We start from the raw sequence: 6,000 nt of genomic DNA, 5'->3' as shown, positions 1-6,000 counted from the left end.
GATCTACATATACAGTAGCTTGCAACTCATCGTATATGAATAATGTATTGCACACTTGACCCATTGAGAGCCCAAGAGATCATTGGTCAAGTGTGTGAAAGGTCTGGTTTCAGTGTGCGCCTTTAATCTGCTCTGCTCATGGTGACCCAGGTCTAAGTGATAGAAAGCAGCACACATAAATCATGCGTAAAACATGCACATGCCCGTATAACCCAGGGTAAAACGGTTCGGCGAAAGCAGCAACAGATGAATGAGGGCTCAGGTGGACGTGGTGAAATACCCCAGTAGGATTCAAATGTGACAGAGAAAGATATGAGGGGGGGGATTCATCACAAGCGGGCCAATCAGAGGAGGAAAAGGTTGAGAGCTGGATAGCCTTCAAGTTAGTGGCCTTGTCTAGTCACCTGTCCTCTGCTCTCACACACATAAAGGATTACAGAGGGAGGGTCCCTGCTGGAATGTCAAGGATATTCAGAAGATATTAGGTTGGTAACACAGTACAAGGACAGCAAAGACCTGGCAGGTGACACTTGGCAATAATTTCTGCACATTATGAGAATAGAGTGCACAGATACATACTGTAAATTAAGGGACTTGTTGTTAATCAGATGTTATTTGCTTTGGGTGGGACAGATGAATGGATAGATTGGCTTTTAGTAACAGTATACTCAGTAACAAGAGACACATAATCATATGACCATTAGTACCATGAGATGACAGTGTCCATGCTGTTCTTCTATTTTAACTATACAGCATTCAGTATTTCTGTAATCTTATGAGGCTGTAAAAGTGAATATTTTCTTGCTTGTATAAAGCTTCCTACAGTCAAACGATAGTTTCACTATCCCAAGACATTGGATCCCAAACCTTTTGGTCTTTGACCCCTAAAAAAGCAGTTGTGAACCAAAGAATCATTTTTGTTTAAATGAATAATTCATAGAGATCTGAGGAGGTAAAATTATGAAGTTATTCATGAGAAAGGCAACGTTTAGAGCAAAATCTGTAAAATAGACATAGTTTTAGTGGAGATTTTTTCTGCTTATCTGTCCTACTTCTTAATTCATGACCCCTGAGATTTATCTTGTGAATCCTCGGAGCACCCAAACCCCCAGGTTGGAAACCACTTTCCCAAGAGATGGTTGGCTAATACCAGTAAGTGATATCATTTTAGTGCAATGTGAATTGATTATTATTAATATAATGTAAAATTTTTAGTATAATAAACAAATAGCATGGTCAAAAAAGTAGCTGCTGTTTATGCAGCATGCTATGTTAAAGTAAAGTAGCAGATACATTATTTTCCTTTTTTGCATTTATTATAACTCAAAAGAGGGAGAGATAAGAGATACTGCATGACAGAGATAATGACATGTTAAGTGTTGGGCCAAATTCAAAACAAGGATGTCAGTTTTACACAGCATGTGCTGCCAGGTTGCACCACTTTGACCTTTAGATTTTTGAGCACTCCTTGAGAACTGAGTAAAAGAAGTATGAATGAGGTTGCTAAAATGTCACTTCTTCTCACTATCAAATTCCAAGGGTCTTTGATTCGCAATATCTTTGAAAAACACAACGCAGTTGTATTAGATTTTTTTTAATATGTCTTTCTTGAGCTCAACTAATGAAATGCCCCCAGAGACACTCTGCCTTTTTGAAAATACAGTAAAATACAATATGTAGGCTATAAAGCTCCAATCTGCTTTAATGATCCTCTTTTTTCTCTCCCCTTCCACAGCGGGGTCAGAGATCAGGGTCAGCTACAGAGCAGCCTCCCTGGAGGTGGAAGCTCCATGTGCAGAAGAGATTCATTGTCCTGCTCATAAGCATGCTTCAGCTGAATGGCTGTTTGCCAACAAAGGGGCTTCAACCCTCTCCCGCTTGAATGGTGGTCTCTCTACAAACCACTGTGGCACTTTCCTGCCCTAGCATGCAGCGACTGAGCTGCAACATTTATGGCACACATGTGAGCTAAGATCGGATCAGCTGCTGCCTGACTGACCGCCCTTCACTGCCCTTTGGGAGTTTTGGATTGAAGTGTTCACGGTACACCCACGCAGAGTCAAAGGAGTAAGGCTAAAGGGAAGGTTGTCCAGCTCCTTCCATCAGAGGTGAACACCTAGACACAAGGTCCTCCATCCTGACTTGTAGCCCCTGAGCCTCATTTCCTGAATTTTTATAGCAACCTTTTTTTCCCTTTGTGAAACTGATTAGAAAGTATAATAGCTTTAAGTGCTGCTGCGAAGCGTTAAACGTGCACTGACAGGATTATTGTCACTTGATTTCTTCAAAGTACCAAAATAGAGATGGAATGATAACATGGTGTGTGTGTTGTGTGCCAATAGACATTAAATTTTTCCACTATGATTCTCTTTGATTTCGAAAATGTGAATCCCTGTGGAAGGTTTGAAGCAAATATTCACTAAATGCCACCTGAGGCAAACGGTTTTGTCTCACGTGAAGGATTTGATGAAAGACAAAAACCGCTCCATGGATTTAGTTGCGACATGAAATATGTTTTTTTTCTCTCTACACTGTAGCTGCAGGGTAACGCACAGCAGACATCATCATGACAGATATTCTGGACATTTATCTTGGGCAGCTTTGGAGACTCCAAATCAGCTGCGAGTCCATGGCGTGCGTCATTGCGCAGCGGCGCGTCCAGCCCATAGTGGTTAATGAGAATCCGCTGACAGAGCACAACCAGTTGTTTGTGCGGGCATATGTATGCGCGGATCAGCAGGTGCTGTCTTTAACAAAACTGGATGGCAGTCTCGGCTGCAAGCGCACCGATCTGAAGGAAAACTCTTACGTTACGGACTCATATTTCCAGGATGCGCTGACATATGTGACATGCCCGCGACGATCGACTGTTACAGGTAAAGTTTGTGTTTTAACTTTAGAACTGTGGCTGATATTTAGTAAAAATGACGTTGGCACCTGTTCATGTTCATTTTGTGGAGACGGTCGTTGTCTGCTTGTGCGCTTTTTCTCACCAGCGAGCCTTTGAGCGCGCGGTCTGATTCAGGCTGGATACCAAAAAACCCATTTAAACTTTGAAGTGTGAAGTGATCTTTTCTCCGAATCAAATATGTGTAAAAATGCTCTTGCGTAGCCAATAATTTCAGGCTTATCTCGGTGTTACTTAACAGCCAGATACATGCATTGCCTGTCTGTGTGTGTCTTTACGCGCGCGCTTTCGTGCGTGTGTTCTTCTTCCTCTTAAATTCTGCTGTTTTCAATTAATTCTGCCTGTGTAAGCTGCTGGTGCACCAGTGCATAGATGATGCTCTTTCTTAATGTGGATGAGGGTTAGGAGGTTAACAAGTTTTTGCTTAACCACGCAAGCCTCTTAATCCCTGATTGATTTTTCCTCAGGGCCATTTTTTGGACAGTGTGCTCAGTTTATAATTGGAGGAACACTCAAGTACTTCCAACTGTGGTGAAGCTCATAAAGCAAACTGCAACCTTTAATTGGGCACAGGGGTGATTTTACGGATGACAATTATTAAAGTGATATGAACGTGAAGGTCAAGAAGGAATTTAACAGAGACTCTCAGGGTGATGCGCAGTCTGCTGTATAGCTGTCTTTATGGGAAGTGGATGTTACTGGGGTACATAAATGGAGGATTTATCATGGTTAACCAGAACAGCCTGTGGACATTTACAGGCCAGTCCAGCCTTGTGTATCAGATAGTTCTTATCAGTGGTGATTTCTACTGGCCTGACTTCATGCAGCAGCTCTGCATCAGATAAAAAGCAATTAAAAGGAAACTTTGGTATTTTTCAACCTGGAACCTATTTTCCCATCTTTTTGTGTCCAAGTGACTAATGGGGACAACAGTTTTTGAAAATGGTCCAGTATTGAGCGAGAGCGCCTCAGTTACTAGCTACACTGCTAGCTAGAGTTGGAGAGACAAGTGCTTGGAGGAGTTTGTTGTGTTGGAGTACAGAAAGCGTAGCTTAGTGTTATCTAAAAGATTTTCAAAGTTTCAAAGTAGCTGAATATTTAGCTGATTTCAACAACAGCTCACTCCTGCGAGATTTCAGAACGAGACTTCTCCTTGAGCGAGACTTGGTTAGACACAATAACAAGCAGACCGGATCAAGCAAAAGGTAAAGATTCTCTGTATGGTCCTTTCCATTATGTTGTCAGACACTTATAATAACAATCCGAGCCTGTCAGTGGCAAAAACAAGCACTTTTAATGGATGTGTTGATGGGACGCTATTGTCCCATCGGATTACATTGCAACCCTTTTAGCAGCTGCCAGCTGAAGTGCTCTTGCTCAATACTGGACCAATTTCAAAAATTGTTATCACCATTAGTCACTTAGACACAAAATGATGGGAAAATAGGGTCCAGGTTGAAAAATACCAAAGTTTCCATTTACACTGTCAAGTCAACAGACAAATGCTCCCAGCAATGCTATGTTTCCACTGTAATAAAAACTGTAATTAATGCTCCATGAAGCCTTATGGTGAGTTTCCTCAAGTCCTCTCCTAATTTCTTAAACCATATTTACTACAGTGATAATGCCTGCAATCAGTGAAATAAGCACAGATTGTATGGGAGACTTAATTGGTGCAGATTTTGTTCTATCATTGTGTATAAACTGCCAGCTGCCTTTCAGATTTTGCTCTCACAGTGCAGGCCAGCCATCTGAAGAAGGCACTAGAAGGGAGAGGAATGAGATTTACATAAATAGAGTTGTGTAGAGATAATGGAAAGGCTCTCTGTTATCATCAAAATTCCAGAGCTGGGAGTGGTATTTTCTGCCCCTCTCAGATGGACAACATGGAACCAACTGCAGTCTTGAACAACAAATTGAATGTATTGAAGACAGCATTGTTTTCAGTTTCCTCTCTGTATTGATTTGTTGGTAACACTATAATAAGGGTAGCCATCACACACTTAAGTAATGCTTAACTAATGCGTGTCTCATGATGATTTAATGCATGAATCAATGCAGGATGTATCATGAATTCCTGTTGCTCACCATTAACAAATGATCAAGTCACTATGCCTTTATGTGATTAATTCACATTTAATAAATCATCAGTTAAAGAATGTTAATTCACAGTTACTTCATACATTAATTCATATGCAACCAAATGTTATGAAAAAAAAGTTTATTTCAGGACCATGCATTTGCTCAACCTCTGATAAAAAAACATAGCTTCATATTTCTATGATAATCCAATGGTACCTCCACAGTGGGTGGAACATGGGTTGTTTTTTTTATTGTATTTGAGTTGTTGTTGAAAGCAGTGGAGTGTAGCATGGTAGAGAAAGATGCACTTAAACCAAAATCATCTAGCAGGTACCAACTTACAAATTAAAGGAGAATGATCAGACATGTTTAAGCTCAACACCCAATAAAATGACAACTGAGTGTAAAAGATACATGAAGTGTTGAGCTCTGCTGATGAGATGATGTCAACCTTTGTTGACAACACAACATACAACTAAATAGTTTTAGCAATTTGTCACTTTAATTTTACATTTTATGAAATATATATAGGCTATTAAAAAATTAAATGGAAAAAAAACAGAAATAATGCCGAGGACATGACCTCAGTGTCATAGATGGTAGCTACAGGCCTGGTCACATTGTCCAGATGCTTCATCAGATCTACTTTCCCTCAGGCTTCAATTTTCAAGGATTACATTTGACAAAAATGCAGCCAAAGCCCAGAGGTGTGGTGTTGATAGACAAGAGGCTTTTAAGCAGTCACATACAGTATGTTTCAGTGAGTTATGAATGAGTCCAATGCATCTTCATTTATCATTAGTTCTTGAAGGAATAGTTTGGTTTTGGTAAATATGCTTATTCGCTTTTTTGCATAGTTACTGTAGATGAAAAGATGGACACCACTCTTGTATCTGTACCGTAAATATGAAACTACCGCAAGCAGGTGTTAGCTTACCTTTCCAAAAAGACTGTCAACAGAGGCAAACGGCTAACCTGGCTCTGTCCAAAGTTAACAAAATCCTGGAAGT

The 6,000-nt window shown here is 40.3% G+C and overlaps 1 protein-coding gene across 2 annotated transcripts in view; it reads left to right on the top strand.

Moving 5' to 3' along the window:
• The first annotated feature begins 2,791 nt into the window (after positions 1-2,791).
• Positions 2,792-6,000, top strand: part of LOC121912263 (gamma-aminobutyric acid receptor subunit pi) — a 53,919-nt gene continuing 50,710 nt past the window's right edge. For both annotated transcript variants that reach the window (XR_006100043.1, XM_042434442.1), the window contains exon 1: positions 2,792-2,876. The gene's annotated coding sequence lies outside the window, so the exon portion shown is untranslated. The remainder of the gene's footprint in view (positions 2,877-6,000) is intronic.

Source organism: Thunnus maccoyii, chromosome 14, assembly GCF_910596095.1.
Source record: "Thunnus maccoyii chromosome 14, fThuMac1.1, whole genome shotgun sequence".
Lineage (NCBI taxonomy): Eukaryota > Metazoa > Chordata > Actinopteri > Scombriformes > Scombridae > Thunnus > Thunnus maccoyii.
The sequence above is the reverse complement of the archived record's forward strand: the minus strand, read 5'-3'. Positions and strand labels throughout refer to the sequence as shown.